Source organism: Lissotriton helveticus, chromosome 7 (assembly GCF_964261635.1).
Source record: "Lissotriton helveticus chromosome 7, aLisHel1.1, whole genome shotgun sequence".
Classification (NCBI taxonomy): Eukaryota; Metazoa; Chordata; class Amphibia; order Caudata; family Salamandridae; genus Lissotriton; species Lissotriton helveticus.
The window spans coordinates 1624742203-1624761456 of NC_136068.1; positions in this window are offsets into that span (position 1 = coordinate 1624742203).

Below are 19254 nucleotides of genomic sequence, written 5' to 3' on the forward strand. Positions count from 1 at the left end.
ATGTTTGCTTATCACATCACTTATTAATGCATTGGTTATGCTAATAATGCCCACCCTTAAACCGGGGCTTCTACTGTGCTACAGCTGGATGCCAAACATATATCAGTTATGGACATTATTGAAAATCAGTTGCCACTTTGTCAGAAATGGCTAAAACAAACTAGTCATGCTTGTAATATACCAGCAATGGCAGCAGTATGTTATTACTAGACTTGCATGCCCAAAATAGTCAATGATGTGATATTATGGCAATAGCACCATTATACCATGAACAAGCACAGTTGCTTCAAAAAGTGTGAGTTTGAGTGTTATCAAAAAAGGTCCTACCATTTGCTTTACTGTCTGTAAACGAACAGTGCTGCCTGTATTTGTTAATTTCAGAGAGCTTTTATCTATAAAACAACATGTTTCTCCAAAACATCCTCGCTAAGGGACACATGGGCATCCTCCCACGCTCTACCCCCCCATAATCCAAACCTTGCCACATCAATTTCTAATATAGACGGTCAGTTTATCTACATGGACTAGCTAATAAGGTACTAGAAATGCACTTGTAGGCCTATAATAATGGTGTTATCACCTAATATTTGTAAAACAAACCTACCCATATCTAATTCCCTTTAAAGATCAAGATAACAGATGAGAAAAGAAGAGAGCATCATACATATTACCTAGCCTTAATTTGAGGGGGAGCTGCCTACACCCTCTGGTTTGACAGGAGGAAATCTGAAACAAATTTCACTTCTGTCAAAACTATTAATCACTGTGTGTAGAAATTGAGCAGAAACAAAGTTATACTCATTTGATTATATAGAAGCCAAATATTTGTTTTATACCTAAATGTATGTATGTACTGAAACCTAAGGCAGTTTGAAACTGCTCTAAATGCACAAGTTGTAGTTTTAAATAAATGAATTTCGCCCAATTTTGACTTTGCTATTTGGGACACGTAAAAAGGAATATCCTATACATCGTACACATATTTAAACATCAGAATGTTCTCCTCAAAACTGCAGAGATTGGACATGAGACATAACCCATGTAAATCCCTAGAAAAATGAATTTTTTTAAACCTGTGCCAAGTGAAATCCCATATGCAAATGTCCTCATCACATGGCACAACGCAACTGAAACTAAATTGTAATGCTAGGAGATCATAGTATAAGCATTAAGCTACATAAATACTAAAAAACGATTTTTAAAAGTACTTAATTTTTTTAAATAATTCTTCATGATTAATAATTTGTCCTTAAATAAAACCAATTGTTTTTTATTATTCCATATATAAGAGCAAGTTATGTCCCTTGCTTATCATATTTAAATGTGCTGTTTCATAAACCTAAGCACAGAAGCCAAACTTAAAACATGACACATTTTTGCCCCACTTTTCTTTTATAAGGACAACACAACCATTATTTGGCAACAGAACCAAGAATTTGCTTATAAATACTTCTAAGAAGGGAAATCTCCACCTCAAGCGTTTTCCTCATATCTAAAATAATGAACCTGATTTGTGTAACCTCTTTCCTTATTCAAAAACAACAGCATTCTATAATGCAAAGTTTCAACCGTGAAGTCCTGACTGAGGGAATATTCCTGTTTATTCGCGTCCTACACAACAACAGCTATTTACTTAGCACGGTGGTAGTCTAATTTAAAACTAGGACATTTCTAATTTGTTTTTGAAATACGTGTGCAGTGCAGCGAAATCCAAATTATTCAGACGATGTGTTTGCCTATCAACATCTAATACATTGAATCTAAAGGAATTCCATCCTAATTGTTTGTTTATTACAAACACACAATTACGTTTTTGAGGCCTTTCATTCCTATTTAAGGAATACAGAAAAGGAAATGGAACTTGGTTTCATTTATGGGACAAGGCCATTCACTATTTAGGAAGCAGAACAGCATTTTAGCTAATGCAAAGTCATGAGAAAATGTTTAGGTCACCTTTAGCAAAAACTGCAAACTTAAAATTTCTCCTTAGAGTCCAATCAGAGAATATTTTAATCAGGGGAGGGGCAGTAACATAACTAATTGCAGGTGACACACTTTTAATTCTACACATTTCTTTTGCTTTTCTTCAATTCCACTATAGCCAATAGACATACACTGATGAGGTGTTGTCTGTCTTATTTTCAGCATGAAGTATCATGTCTGTGAAATTTAGTAAGCAAGTGTTGCGTAGCGATGGACATGTCATCACCATCCCTTCACAACACAGAGGGGCTTGTAATAGTACCAATCAAAAAAACATAAAGTCAAAACATACATAACAGACAAACACACATGCCAAGCTATTAGGTATACTTGCTATATACCAAGCACAAAAAAAATAGACAAATTACAATAACAGATATAAATGAACGATGACGCACCACACTATGTCATGCACCTCATGCACAGTGAACACATAGTCCAAAAACCCCATATGCTGGCCTGCCTAATTTGTCAGGCTTAAAATCAATCCTTTACCTTCCTCATCCCATATTGGCAGCAAATCACCCTAGTGGTGACCGGCTGTCAATACAACTCACTGTGTCGCTTCTGACACACAGAAACAACAGGAACAACCCATAATAACCTGTGGGCAAAAAGCAAAAACACACAACATACAAAAGAAAAGGGACACTGCACATAACACATGAAAATATCAACTGTAACTTTGAATCAGGAGACAAGACATATTACACATTAACTGAACACAGAATAATAAATGAATACTTAACTGTAACCATTTTGTCAATTTACAATGACTAAAACATATAAGCATGTTTAAGCCACCTTAATTTTAACTGCCTAAAAGTAAAACTGTTCACAGACACTTTCTGTATCCATTGTGCCACAATTTTTCTGTGAAGAATAAATCTGGATTTGCTAATTTGTTTTTACCTAGGCATGTAGCCCCCAAAATTCTGAGAAAGGCTTTTATTTATGTTTAAAACTAATGCAGCATTGAATTTTCTGTTTGCTTAATTTCTTTCTGTGTGGCTTCCTTGCGCCAAAGGCGAAAAGGGGTCAAACATAGCCGGCCGGGCTTTCTTCTTAAATAGCGCTATAACCAAAACTAAACCAAGATCCAAAATTACCAAGACCAGGCATCTTAAGCTCACTAGTCTGGTTTCAAACTTCAAGAGGCTATAAAAAAAAATGATACACTCGTAAATATACGAACCCCTCGGCTTCGACTATTGCAATATTCGAATCAAAACCAAGAAACAAACAAAGTCGTGGGAGCGACCCACGTATACTTAACCAAAATGTCTGTCACGCCACCAGAAGACCATCTAATGTCTTGCTTTAAGAGGGTCCAAGACAGGGCGACAGTCAGGGCAGCAGTCCTTCGCAGCCGTTGGAAAGGGGGAGCCTGGCAGAAAAACCTTCGGTCCACGTTGACATACAGGGGTCAATGAAGTGGCGGCCGTCCCCCAGAATTTCCTCACGGGGCTCCTCACAATCCTCGGGCTTGGACTGGTACCGCTGAAGTCGCCCCACGCTTGGGCGCCATTTGAAGAACCGGGTCAGAACCCAGCGGCGCCAGGGACACGCCTAAAATCTTCGGGGTCCCCTGTCTCAATATACAAAGACACGGGATACTTCTGGGTGGTGTCAGAGACCAATTTTATTAGCTGTAGGTAGTAACAGAAATCCCCACAATACACCACAATGTATATTCCTAGGAGACTGTTCAAATTGTTAAAATAAAGTTTCTCTTTTTATCCTAAAAATTCCCATTATAAATGTACACCCACTACACCAAAATCTAACCAAAGCAGGACATTATTAGACCAAATTCCACATGACGTAAACTCTTTTTGCAATGGCCCAACCCAGGAGTTAATTATTAGGAATGTCCCAAATTCAATTTCAGCTAGCTGGACAAACCCATAATTAAAAAGCACAACCCATGTAATGTAATAGATGCTGAACAAGATAATGCATGTAAGGAAACTAAAGGTTAACGAGGTCCTTAACATTAAGTGGCAATCTTAGACAAGGATCAAACCAAGAGAAATTGGCTTTGCGAAGCCAGTTTCAGGTGAAGAGGTCAGTTTCTCTGCAGTTCTTTCAGAGTCGAAAGAAACCAAGTCACTTTATTCGTAGGCTGCATTTTCAGGCCTACGTGAAGGCAACACAAAATAAAATAGAATCAGGCTCGTGAATTACAGAACCTCACATTCCTAAAAGGAAGGAGCCAGCCAGTCAAGGGAGTAGCACTCTCAGCGATTAGCAAGGGGAGGGTCTCACTCAGCTCAAAGGGTTCGGCGCAGACGGTGGTGCCCCCAAAGGCATTTGGTGACAATTGAGGTGAGCAGCAGTAAGGGTTGGGGGTTTGCGCAGACCTCTACGGCAGAGGATGGATGAGCCACCTTGGTGACTACAAGAGACAGTCCTTAGGGAGCGGTATGGAGGCTGTAACTGCCCAGGGGTTGGGGAACAGCTTAGCCTCCTGGGAACCCTATCATCGCATCCACCTTGTATGGTTGATCAGGTGCGGGCAGGCATGATTCAGGCGCTGACAGGCAGAGCTCAAGCAAACCAATAAGGGACAGATCTACAAGAGAGTGACGAAGCCTGGCACCTCAAGTCCTTTGGCTGCGCCTCGCTGCGGCATTTTCAGACGACAGGAATGAGACATATTTACAATAATATGTTGCATTCCTGTGCTCTCCCCTGCGCTGGTGCACAAACATCTGCCATGCGCAGGCCCAGGCACCCTTGCACCATGGTGCAAGGTTGCCTGTGCCATGGGGAGATTGTTTTTGTGCATGAAGGGGCACCTACATCAACACCCATGGAACTCCCCTTTTGCCCAAAGTGCTGCATGTAAAGGGCAAACACAACAGTGATGGACAGAATGTGGATCAATGTCACACATTCACCCCAGTCCAAAGATCTGGGCCCAAATCCATCGTTTTTCCACTCCACACCACCCTGGGTTAGACAATGGCGATATGCAAATCAGCGCTGACCCTGTGCCCCATGGGAACAGTCCAGTCCGAACTACAAAAGCCATGTCCTTCCCAGAACGGAAACAAGCATCCGAGGACCGGCCCGGTTTCGAGGTAACACCTCTCATCAGCCCGGCTAGCTTGATTCCAGTGGTGTGGAGTGCCTGGGACTCACGTCTGAGCATCCCCAGTACACTTAGAGCGGTAATTGCAAACACAACAGTGATGGACAGAATGTGGATCAATGTCACACATTCACCCCAGTCCAAAGATCTGGGCCCAAATCCATCGTTTTTCCACTCCACACCACCCTGGGTTAGACAATGGCGATATGCAAATCAGCGCTGACCCTGTGCCCCATGGGAACAGTCCAGTCCGAACTACAAAAGCCATGTCCTTCCCAGAACGGAAACAAGCATCCGAGGACCGGCCCGGTTTCGAGGTAACACCTCTCATCAGCCCGGCTAGCTTGACTCCAGTGGTGTGGAGTGCCTGGGACTCACGTCTGAGCATCCCCAGTACACTTAGAGCGGTAATTGCAAACACAACAGTGATGGACAGAATGTGGATCAATGTCACACATTCACCCCAGTCCAAAGATCTGGGCCCAAATCCATCGTTTTTCCACTCCACACCACCCTGGGTTAGACAATGGCGATATGCAAATCAGCGCTGACCCTGTGCCCCATGGGAACAGTCCAGTCCGAACTACAAAAGCCATGTCCTTCCCAGAACGGAAACAAGCATCCGAGGACCGGCCCGGTTTCGAGGTAACACCTCTCATCAGCCCGGCTAGCTTGATTCCAGTGGTGTGGAGTGCCTGGGACTCACGTCTGAGCATCCCCAGTACACTTAGAGCGGTAATTGCAAACACAACAGTGATGGACAGAATGTGGATCAATGTCACACATTCACCCCAGTCCAAAGATCTGGGCCCAAATCCATCGTTTTTCCACTCCACACCACCCTGGGTTAGACAATGGCGATATGCAAATCAGCGCTGACCCTGTGCCCCATGGGAACAGTCCAGTCCAAACTACAAAAGCCATGTCCTTCCCAGAACGGAAACAAGCATCCGAGGACCGGCCCGGTTTCGAGGTAACACCTCTCAGCAGCCCGGCTAGCTTGATTCCAGTGGTGTGGAGTGCCTGGGACTCACGTCTGAGCATCCCCAGTACACTTAGAGCGGTAATTGCAAACACAACAGTGATGGACAGAATGTGGATCAATGTCACACATTCACCCCAGTCCAAAGATCTGGGCCCAAATCCATTGTTTTTCCACTCCACACCACCCTGGGTTAGACAATGGCGATATGCAAATCAGCGCTGACCCTGTGCCCCATGGGAACAGTCCAGTCCGAACTACAAAAGCCATGTCCTTCCCAGAACGGAAACAAGCATCCGAGGACCGGCCCGGTTTCGAGGTAACACCTCTCATCAGCCCGGCTAGCTTGATTCCAGTGGTGTGGAGTGCCTGGGACTCACGTCTGAGCATCCCCAGTACACTTAGAGCGGTAATTGCAAACACAACAGTGATGGACAGAATGTGGATCAATGTCACACATTCACCCCAGTCCAAAGATCTGGGCCCAAATCCATCGTTTTTCCACTCCACACCACCCTGGGTTAGACAATGGCGATATGCAAATCAGCGCTGACCCTGTGCCCCATGGGAACAGTCCAGTCCGAACTACAAAAGCCATGTCCTTCCCAGAACGGAAACAAGCATCCGAAGACCGGCCCGGTTTCGAGGTAACACCTCTCATCAGCCCGGCTAGCTTGATTCCAGTGGTGTGGAGTGCCTGGGACTCACGTCTGAGCATCCCCAGTACACTTAGAGCGGTAATTGCAAACACAACAGTGATGGACAGAATGTGGATCAATGTCACACATTCACCCCAGTCCAAAGATCTGGGCCCAAATCCATCGTTTTTCCACTCCACACCACCCTGGGTTAGACAATGGCGATATGCAAATCAGCGCTGACCCTGTGCCCCATGGGAACAGTCCAGTCCGAACTACAAAAGCCATGTCCTTCCCAGAACGGAAACAAGCATCCGAGGACCGGCGCGGTTTCGAGGTAACACCTCTCATCAGCCCGGCTAGCTTGATTCCAGTGGTGTGGAGTGCCTGGGACTCACGTCTGAGCATCCCCAGTACACTTAGAGCGGTAATTGCAAACACAACAGTGATGGACAGAATGTGGATCAATGTCACACATTCACCCCAGTCCAAAGATCTGGGCCCAAATCCATCGTTTTTCCACTCCACACCACCCTGGGTTAGACAATGGCGATATGCAAATCAGCGCTGACCCTGTGCCCCATGGGAACAGTCCAGTCCGAACTACAAAAGCCATGTCCTTCCCAGAACGGAAACAAGCATCCGAGGACCGGCCCGGTTTCGAGGTAACACCTCTCATCAGCCCGGCTAGCTTGATTCCAGTGGTGTGGAGTGCCTGGGACTCACGTCTGAGCATCCCCAGTACACTTAGAGCGGTAATTGCAAACACAACAGTGATGGACAGAATGTGGATCAATGTCACACATTCACCCCAGTCCAAAGATCTGGGCCCAAATCCATCGTTTTTCCACTCCACACCACCCTGGGTTAGACAATGGCGATATGCAAATCAGCGCTGACCCTGTGCCCCATGGGAACAGTCCAGTCCGAACTACAAAAGCCATGTCCTTCCCAGAACGGAAACAAGCATCCGAGGACCGGCCCGGTTTCGAGGTAACACCTCTCATCAGCCCGGCTAGCTTGATTCCAGTGGTGTGGAGTGCCTGGGACTCACGTCTGAGCATCCCCAGTACACTTAGAGCGGTAATTGCAAACACAACAGTGATGGACAGAATGTGGATCAATGTCACACATTCACCCCAGTCCAAAGATCTGGGCCCAAATCCATCGTTTTTCCACTCCACACCACCCTGGGTTAGACAATGGCGATATGCAAATCAGCGCTGACCCTGTGCCCCATGGGAACAGTCCAGTCCGAACTACAAAAGCCATGTCCTTCCCAGAACGGAAACAAGCATCCGAGGACCGGCCCGGTTTCGAGGTAACACCTCTCATCAGCCCGGCTAGCTTGATTCCAGTGGTGTGGAGTGCCTGGGACTCACGTCTGAGCATCCCCAGTACACTTAGAGCGGTAATTGCAAACACAACAGTGATGGACAGAATGTGGATCAATGTCACACATTCACCCCAGTCCAAAGATCTGGGCCCAAATCCATCGTTTTTCCACTCCACACCACCCTGGGTTAGACAATGGCGATATGCAAATCAGCGCTGACCCTGTGCCCCATGGGAACAGTCCAGTCCGAACTACAAAAGCCATGTCCTTCCCAGAACGGAAACAAGCATCCGAGGACCGGCCCGGTTTCGAGGTAACACCTCTCATCAGCCCGGCTAGCTTGATTCCAGTGGTGTGGAGTGCCTGGGACTCACGTCTGAGCATCCCCAGTACACTTAGAGCGGTAATTGCAAACACAACAGTTATGGACAGAATGTGGATCAATGTCACACATTCACCCCAGTCCAAAGATCTGGGCCCAAATCCATCGTTTTTCCACTCCACACCACCCTGGGTTAGACAATGGCGATATGCAAATCAGCGCTGACCCTGTGCCCCATGGGAACAGTCCAGTCCGAACTACAAAAGCCATGTCCTTCCCAGAACGGAAACAAGCATCCGAGGACCGGCCCGGTTTCGAGGTAACACCTCTCATCAGCCCGGCTAGCTTGATTCCAGTGGTGTGGAGTGCCTGGGACTCACGTCTGAGCATCCCCAGTACACTTAGAGCGGTAATTGCAAACACAACAGTGATGGACAGAATGTGGATCAATGTCACACATTCACCCCAGTCCAAAGATCTGGGCCCAAATCCATCGTTTTTCCACTCCACACCACCCTGGGTTAGACAATGGCGATATGCAAATCAGCGCTGACCCTGTGCCCCATGGGAACAGTCCAGTCCGAACTACAAAAGCCATGTCCTTCCCAGAACGGAAACAAGCATCCGAGGACCGGCCCGGTTTCGAGGTAACACCTCTCATCAGCCCGGCTAGCTTGATTCCAGTGGTGTGGAGTGCCTGGGACTCACGTCTGAGCATCCCCAGTACACTTAGAGCGGTAATTGCAAACACAACAGTGATGGACAGAATGTGGATCAATGTCACACATTCACCCCAGTCCAAAGATCTGGGCCCAAATCCATCGTTTTTCCACTCCACACCACCCTGGGTTAGACAATGGCGATATGCAAATCAGCGCTGACCCTGTGCCCCATGGGAACAGTCCAGTCCGAACTACAAAAGCCATGTCCTTCCCAGAACGGAAACAAGCATCCGAGGACCGGCCCGGTTTCGAGGTAACACCTCTCATCAGCCCGGCTAGCTTGATTCCAGTGGTGTGGAGTGCCTGGGACTCACGTCTGAGCATCCCCAGTACACTTAGAGCGGTAATTGCAAACACAACAGTGATGGACAGAATGTGGATCAATGTCACACATTCACCCCAGTCCAAAGATCTGGGCCCAAATCCATTGTTTTTCCACTCCACACCACCCTGGGTTAGACAATGGCGATATGCAAATCAGCGCTGACCCTGTGCCCCATGGGAACAGTCCAGTCCGAACTACAAAAGCCATGTCCTTCCCAGAACGGAAACAAGCATCCGAGGACCGGCCCGGTTTCGAGGTAACACCTCTCATCAGCCCGGCTAGCTTGATTCCAGTGGTGTGGAGTGCCTGGGACTCACGTCTGAGTATCCCCAGTACACTTAGAGCGGTAATTGCAAACACAACAGTGATGGACAGAATGTGGATCAATGTCACACATTCACCCCAGTCCAAAGATCTGGGCCCAAATCCATCGTTTTTCCACTCCACACCACCCTGGGTTAGACAATGGCGATATGCAAATCAGCGCTGACCCTGTGCCCCATGGGAACAGTCCAGTCCGAACTACAAAAGCCATGTCCTTCCTAGAACGGAAACAAGCATCCGAGGACCGGCCCGGTTTCGAGGTAACACCTCTCATCAGCCCGGCTAGCTTGATTCCAGTGGTGTGGAGTGCCTGGGACTCACGTCTGAGTATCCCCAGTACACTTAGAGCGGTAATTGCAAACACAACAGTGATGGACAGAATGTGGATCAATGTCACACATTCACCCCAGTCCAAAGATCTGGGCCCAAATCCATCGTTTTTCCACTCCACACCACCCTGGGTTAGACAATGGCGATATGCAAATCAGCGCTGACCCTGTGCCCCATGGGAACAGTCCAGTCCGAACTACAAAAGCCATGTCCTTCCCAGAACGGAAACAAGCATCCGAGGACCGGCCCGGTTTTGAGGTAACACCTCTCATCAGCCCGGCTAGCTTGATTCCAGTGGTGTGGAGTGCCTGGGACTCACGTCTGAGCATCCCCAGTACACTTAGAGCGGTAATTGCAAACACAACAGTGATGGACAGAATGTGGATCAATGTCACACATTCACCCCAGTCCAAAGATCTGGGCCCAAATCCATCGTTTTTCCACTCCACACCACCCTGGGTTAGACAATGGCGATATGCAAATCAGCGCTGACCCTGTGCCCCATGGGAACAGTCCAGTCCGAACTACAAAAGCCATGTCCTTCCCAGAACGGAAACAAGCATCCGAGGACCGGCCCGGTTTCGAGGTAACACCTCTCATCAGCCCGGCTAGCTTGATTCCAGTGGTGTGGAGTGCCTGGGACTCACGTCTGAGCATCCCCAGTACACTTAGAGCGGTAATTGCAAACACAACAGTGATGGACAGAATGTGGATCAATGTCACACATTCACCCCAGTCCAAAGATCTGGGCCCAAATCCATCGTTTTTCCACTCCACACCACCCTGGGTTAGACAATGGCGATATGCAAATCAGCGCTGACCCTGTGCCCCATGGGAACAGTCCAGTCCGAACTACAAAAGCCATGTCCTTCCCAGAACGGAAACAAGCATCCGAGGACCGGCCCGGTTTCGAGGTAACACCTCTCATCAGCCCGGCTAGCTTGATTCCAGTGGTGTGGAGTGCCTGGGACTCACGTCTGAGCATCCCCAGTACACTTAGAGCGGTAATTGCAAACACAACAGTGATGGACAGAATGTGGATCAATGTCACACATTCACCCCAGTCCAAAGATCTGGGCCCAAATCCATCGTTTTTCCACTCCACACCACCCTGGGTTAGACAATGGCGATATGCAAATCAGCGCTGACCCTGTGCCCCATGGGAACAGTCCAGTCCGAACTACAAAAGCCATGTCCTTCCCAGAACGGAAACAAGCATCCGAGGACCGGCCCGGTTTCGAGGTAACACCTCTCATCAGCCCGGCTAGCTTGATTCCAGTGGTGTGGAGTGCCTGGGACTCACGTCTGAGCATCCCCAGTACACTTAGAGCGGTAATTGCAAACACAACAGTGATGGACAGAATGTGGATCAATGTCACACATTCACCCCAGTCCAAAGATCTGGGCCCAAATCCATCGTTTTTCCACTCCACACCACCCTGGGTTAGACAATGGCGATATGCAAATCAGCGCTGACCCTGTGCCCCATGGGAACAGTCCAGTCCGAACTACAAAAGCCATGTCCTTCCCAGAACGGAAACAAGCATCCGAGGACCGGCCCGGTTTCGAGGTAACACCTCTCATCAGCCCGGCTAGCTTGATTCCAGTGGTGTGGAGTGCCTGGGACTCACGTCTGAGCATCCCCAGTACACTTAGAGCGGTAATTGCAAACACAACAGTGATGGACAGAATGTGGATCAATGTCACACATTCACCCCAGTCCAAAGATCTGGGCCCAAATCCATCGTTTTTCCACTCCACACCACCCTGGGTTAGACAATGGCGATATGCAAATCAGCGCTGACCCTGTGCCCCATGGGAACAGTCCAGTCCGAACTACAAAAGCCATGTCCTTCCCAGAACGGAAACAAGCATCCGAGGACCGGCCCGGTTTCGAGGTAACACCTCTCATCAGCCCGGCTAGCTTGATTCCAGTGGTGTGGAGTGCCTGGGACTCACGTCTGAGCATCCCCAGTACACTTAGAGCGGTAATTGCAAACACAACAGTGATGGACAGAATGTGGATCAATGTCACACATTCACCCCAGTCCAAAGATCTGGGCCCAAATCCATCGTTTTTCCACTCCACACCACCCTGGGTTAGACAATGGCGATATGCAAATCAGCGCTGACCCTGTGCCCCATGGGAACAGTCCAGTCCGAACTACAAAAGCCATGTCCTTCCCAGAACGGAAACAAGCATCCGAGGACCGGCCCGGTTTCGAGGTAACACCTCTCATCAGCCCGGCTAGCTTGATTCCAGTGGTGTGGAGTGCCTGGGACTCACGTCTGAGCATCCCCAGTACACTTAGAGCGGTAATTGCAAACACAACAGTGATGGACAGAATGTGGATCAATGTCACACATTCACCCCAGTCCAAAGATCTGGGCCCAAATCCATCGTTTTTCCACTCCACACCACCCTGGGTTAGACAATGGCGATATGCAAATCAGCGCTGACCCTGTGCCCCATGGGAACAGTCCAGTCCGAACTACAAAAGCCATGTCCTTCCCAGAACGGAAACAAGCATCCGAGGACCGGCCCGGTTTCGAGGTAACACCTCTCATCAGCCCGGCTAGCTTGATTCCAGTGGTGTGGAGTGCCTGGGACTCACGTCTGAGCATCCCCAGTACACTTAGAGCGGTAATTGCAAACACAACAGTGATGGACAGAATGTGGATCAATGTCACACATTCACCCCAGTCCAAAGATCTGGGCCCAAATCCATCGTTTTTCCACTCCACACCACCCTGGGTTAGACAATGGCGATATGCAAATCAGCGCTGACCCTGTGCCCCATGGGAACAGTCCAGTCCGTACTACAAAAGCCATGTCCTTCCCAGAAGGGAAACAAGCATCCGAGGACCGGCCCGGTTTCGAGGTAACACCTCTCATCAGCCCGGCTAGCTTGATTCCAGTGGTGTGGAGTGCCTGGGACTCACGTCTGAGCATCCCCAGTACACTTAGAGCGGTAATTGTAAACACAACAGTGATGGACAGAATGTGGATCAATGTCACACATTCACCCCAGTCCAAAGATCTGGGCCCAAATCCATCGTTTTTCCACTCCACACCACCCTGGGTTAGACAATGGCGATATGCAAATCAGCGCTGACCCTGTGCCCCATGGGAACAGTCCAGTCCGAACTACAAAAGCCATGTCCTTCCCAGAACGGAAACAAGCATCCGAGGACCGGCCCGGTTTCGAGGTAACACCTCTCATCAGCCCGGCTAGCTTGATTCCAGTGGTGTGGAGTGCCTGGGACTCACGTCTGAGCATCCCCAGTACACTTAGAGCGGTAATTGCAAACACAACAGTGATGGACAGAATGTGGATCAATGTCACACATTCACCCCAGTCCAAAGATCTGGGCCCAAATCCATCGTTTTTCCACTCCACACCACCCTGGGTTAGACAATGGCGATATGCAAATCAGCGCTGACCCTGTGCCCCATTGGAACAGTCCAGTCCGAACTACAAAAGCCATGTCCTTCCCAGAACGGAAACAAGCATCCGAGGACCGGCCCGGTTTCGAGGTAACACCTCTCATCAGCCCGGCTAGCTTGATTCCAGTGGTGTGGAGTGCCTGGGACTCACGTCTGAGCATCCCCAGTACACTTAGAGCGGTAATTGCAAACACAACAGTGATGGACAGAATGTGGATCAATGTCACACATTCACCCCAGTCCAAAGATCTGGGCCCAAATCCATCGTTTTTCCACTCCACACCACCCTGGGTTAGACAATGGCGATATGCAAATCAGCGCTGACCCTGTGCCCCATGGGAACAGTCCAGTCCGAACTACAAAAGCCATGTCCTTCCCAGAACGGAAACAAGCATCCGAGGACCGGCCTGGTTTCGAGGTAACACCTCTCATCAGCCCGGCTAGCTTGATTCCAGTGGTGTGGAGTGCCTGGGACTCACGTCTGAGCATCCCCAGTACACTTAGAGCGGTAATTGCAAACACAACAGTGATGGACAGAATGTGGATCAATGTCACACATTCACCCCAGTCCAAAGATCTGGGCCATCGTTTTTCCACTCCACACCACCCTGGGTTAGACAATGGCGATATGCAAATCAGCGCTGACCCTGTGCCCCATGGGAACAGTCCAGTCCGAACTACAAAAGCCATGTCCTTCCCAGAACGGAAACAAGCATCCGAGGACCGGCCCGGTTTCGAGGTAACACCTCTCATCAGCCCGGCTAGCTTGATTCCAGTGGTGTGGAGTGCCTGGGACTCACGTCTGAGCATCCCCAGTACACTTAGAGCGGTAATTGCAAACACAACAGTGATGGACAGAATGTGGATCAATGTCACACATTCACCCCAGTCCAAAGATCTGGGCCCAAATCCATCGTTTTTCCACTCCACACCACCCTGGGTTAGACAATGGCGATATGCAAATCAGCGCTGACCCTGTGCCCCATGGGAACAGTCCAGTCCGAACTACAAAAGCCATGTCCTTCCCAGAACGGAAACAAGCATCCGAGGACCGGCCCGGTTTCGAGGTAACACCTCTCATCAGCCCGGCTAGCTTGATTCCAGTGGTGTGGAGTGCCTGGGACTCACGTCTGAGCATCCCCAGTACACTTAGAGCGGTAATTGCAAACACAACAGTGATGGACAGAATGTGGATCAATGTCACACATTCACCCCAGTCCAAAGATCTGGGCCCAAATCCATCGTTTTTCCACTCCACACCACCCTGGGTTAGACAATGGCGATATGCAAATCAGCGCTGACCCTGTGCCCCATGGGAACAGTCCAGTCCGAACTACAAAAGCCATGTCCTTCCCAGAACGGAAACAAGCATCCGAGGACCGGCCCGGTTTCGAGGTAACACCTCTCATCAGCCCGGCTAGCTTGATTCCAGTGGTGTGGAGTGCCTGGGACTCACGTCTGAGCATCCCCAGTACACTTAGAGCGGTAATTGCAAACACAACAGTGATGGACAGAATGTGGATCAATGTCACACATTCACCCCAGTCCAAAGATCTGGGCCCAAATCCATCGTTTTTCCACTCCACACCACCCTGGGATAGACAATGGCGATATGCAAATCAGCGCTGACCCTGTGCCCCATGGGAACAGTCCAGTCCGAACTACAAAAGCCATGTCCTTCCCAGAACGGAAACAAGCATCCGAGGACCGGCCCGGTTTCGAGGTAACACCTCTCATCAGCCCGGCTAGCTTGATTCCAGTGGTGTGGAGTGCCTGGGACTCACGTCTGAGCATCCCCAGTACACTTAGAGCGGTAATTGCAAACACAACAGTGATGGACAGAATGTGGATCAATGTCACACATTCACCCCAGTCCAAAGATCTGGGCCCAAATCCATCGTTTTTCCACTCCACACCACCCTGGGTTAGACAATGGCGATATGCAAATCAGCGCTGACCCTGTGCCCCATGGGAACAGTTCAGTCCGAACTACAAAAGCCATGTCCTTCCCAGAACGGAAACAAGCATCCGAGGACCGGCCCGGTTTCGAGGTAACACCTCTCATCAGCCCGGCTAGCTTGATTCCAGTGGTGTGGAGTGCCTGGGACTCACGTCTGAGCATCCCCAGTACACTTAGAGCGGTAATTGCAAACACAACAGTGATGGACAGAATGTGGATCAATGTCACACATTCACCCCAGTCCAAAGATCTGGGCCCAAATCCATCGTTTTTCCACTCCACACCACCCTGGGTTAGACAATGGCGATATGCAAATCAGCGCTGACCCTGTGCCCCATGGGAACAGTCCAGTCCAAACTACAAAAGCCATGTCCTTCCCAGAACGGAAACAAGCATCCGAGGACCGGCCCGGTTTCGAGGTAACACCTCTCATCAGCCCGGCTAGCTTGATTCCAGTGGTGTGGAGTGCCTGGGACTCACGTCTGAGCATCCCCAGTACACTTAGAGCGGTAATTGCAAACACAACAGTGATGGACAGAATGTGGATCAATGTCACACATTCACCCCAGTCCAAAGATCTGGGCCCAAATCCATCGTTTTTCCACTCCACACCACCCTGGGTTAGACAATGGCGATATGCAAATCAGCGCTGACCCTGTGCCCCATGGGAACAGTCCAGTCCGAACTACAAAAGCCATGTCCTTCCCAGAACGGAAACAAGCATCCGAGGACCGGCCCGGTTTCGAGGTAACACCTCTCATCAGCCCGGCTAGCTTGATTCCAGTGGTGTGGAGTGCCTGGGACTCACGTCTGAGCATCCCCAGTACACTTAGAGCGGTAATTGCAAACACAACAGTGATGGACAGAATGTGGATCAATGTCACACATTCACCCCAGTCCAAAGATCTGGGCCCAAATCCATCGTTTTTCCACTCCACACCACCCTGGGTTAGACAATGGCGATATGCAAATCAGCGCTGACCCTGTGCCCCATGGGAACAGTCCAGTCCGAACTACAAAAGCCATGTCCTTCCCAGAACGGAAACAAGCATCCGAGGACCGGCCCGGTTTCGAGGTAACACCTCTCATCAGCCCGGCTAGCTTGATTCCAGTGGTGTGGAGTGCCTGGGACTCACGTCTGAGCATCCCCAGTACACTTAGAGCGGTAATTGCAAACACAACAGTGATGGACAGAATGTGGATCAATGTCACACATTCACCGCAGTCCAAAGATCTGGGCCCAAATCCATCGTTTTTCCACTCCACACCACCCTGGGTTAGACAATGGCGATATGCAAATCAGCGCTGACCCTGTGCCCCATGGGAACAGTCCAGTCCGAACTACAAAAGCCATGTCCTTCCCAGAACGGAAACAAGCATCCGAGGACCGGCCCGGTTTTGAGGTAACACCTCTCATCAGCCCGGCTAGCTTGATTCCAGTGGTGTGGAGTGCCTGGGACTCACGTCTGAGCATCCCCAGTACACTTAGAGCGGTAATTGCAAACACAACAGTGATGGACAGAATGTGGATCAATGTCACACATTCACCCCAGTCCAAAGATCTGGGCCCAAATCCATCGTTTTTCCACTCCACACCACCCTGGGTTAGACAATGGCGATATGCAAATCAGCGCTGACCCTGTGCCCCATGGGAACAGTCCAGTCCGAACTACAAAAGCCATGTCCTTCCCAGAACGGAAACAAGCATCCGAGGACCGGCCCGGTTTCGAGGTAACACCTCTCATCAGCCCGGCTAGCTTGTTTCCGTTCTGGGAAGGACATGGCTTTTGTAGTTCGGACTGGACTGTTCCCATGGGGCACAGGGTCAGCGCTGATTTGCATATCGCCATTGTCTAACCCAGGGTGGTGTGGAGTGGAAAAACGATGGATTTGGGCCCAGATCTTTGGACTGGGGTGAATGTGTGACATTGATCCACATTCTGTCCATCATTGTTGTGTTTGCAGGTACCGCTCTAAGTGTACTGGGGATGCTCAGATGTGAGTCCCAGACACTCCACACCACTGGAATCAAGCTAGCCGGGCTGATGAGAGGTGTTACCTCGAAACCGGGCCGGTCCTCGGATGCTTGTTTCCGTTCTGGGAAGGACATGGCTTTTGTAGTTCGGACTGGACTGTTCCCATGGGGCACAGGGTCAGCGCTGATTTGCATTTCGCCATTGTCTAACCCAGGGTGGTGTGGAGTGGAAAAACGATGGATTTGGGCCCAGATCTTTGGACTGGGGTGAATGTGGGACATTGATCCACATTCTGTCCATCATTGTTGTGTTTGCAGGTACCGCTCTAAGTGTACTGGGGATGCTCAGACGTGAGTCCCAGACACTCCACACCACTGGAATCAAGCTAGCCGGGCTGATGAGAGGTGTTACCTCGAAACCGGGCCGGTCCTCGGATGCTTGTTTCCGTTCTGGGAAGGACATGGCTTTTGTAGTTCGGACTGGACTGTTCCCATGGGGCACAGGGTCAGCGCTGATTTGCATATCGCCATTGTCTAACCCAGGGTGGTGTGGAGTGGAAAAACGATGGATTTGGGCCCAGATCTTTGGACTGGGGTGAATGTGTGACATTGATCCACATTCTGTCCATCATTGTTGTGTTTGCAGGTACCGCTCTAAGTGTACTGGGGATGCTCAGACGTGAGTCCCAGACACTCCACACCACTGGAATCAAGCTAGCCGGGCTGATGAGAGGTGTTACCTCGAAACCGGGCCGGTCCTCGGATGCTTGTTTCCGTTCTGGGAAGGACATGGCTTTTGTAGTTCGGACTGGACTGTTCCCATGGGGCACAGGGTCAGCGCTGATTTGCATATCGCCATTGTCTAACCCAGGGTGGTGTGGAGTGGAAAAACGATGGATTTGGGCCCAGATCTTTGGACTGGGGTGAATGTGTGACATTGATCCACATTCTGTCCATCATTGTTGTGTTTGCAGGTACCGCTCTAAGTGTACTGGGGATGCTCAGACGTGAGTCCCAGACACTCCACACCACTGGAATCAAGCTAGCCGGGCTGATGAGAGGTGTTACCTCGAAACCGGGCCGGTCCTCGGATGCTTGTTTCCGTTCTGGGAAGGACATGGCTTTTGTAGTTCGGACTGGACTGTTCCCATGGGGCACAGGGTCAGCGCTGATTTGCATATCGCCATTGTCTAACCCAGGGTGGTGTGGAGTGGAAAAACGATGGATTTGGGCCCAGATCTTTGGACTGGGGTGAATGTGTGACATTGATCCACATTCTGTCCATCATTGTTGTGTTTGCAGGTACCGCTCTAAGTGTACTGGGGATGCTCAGACGTGAGTCCCAGACACTCCACACCACTGGAATCAAGCTAGCCGGGCTGATGAGAGGTGTTACCTCGAAACCGGGCCGGTCCTCGGATGCTTGTTTCCGTTCTGGGAAGGACATGGCTTTTGTAGTTCGGACTGGACTATTCCCATGGGGCACAGGGTCAGCGCTGATTTGCATATCGCCATTGTCTAACCCAGGGTGGTGTGGAGTGGAAAAACGATGGATTTGGGCCCAGATCTTTGGACTGGGGTGAATGTGTGACATTGATCCACATTCTGTCCATCATTGTTGTGTTTGCGGGTACCGCTCTAAGTGTACTGGGGATGCTCAGACGTGAGTCCCAGACACTCCACACCACTGGAATCAAGCTAGCCGGGCTGATGAGAGGTGTTACCTCGAAACCGGGCCGGTCCTCGGATGCTTGTTTCCGTTCTGGGAAGGACATGGCTTTTGTAGTTCGGACTGGACTGTTCCCATGGGGC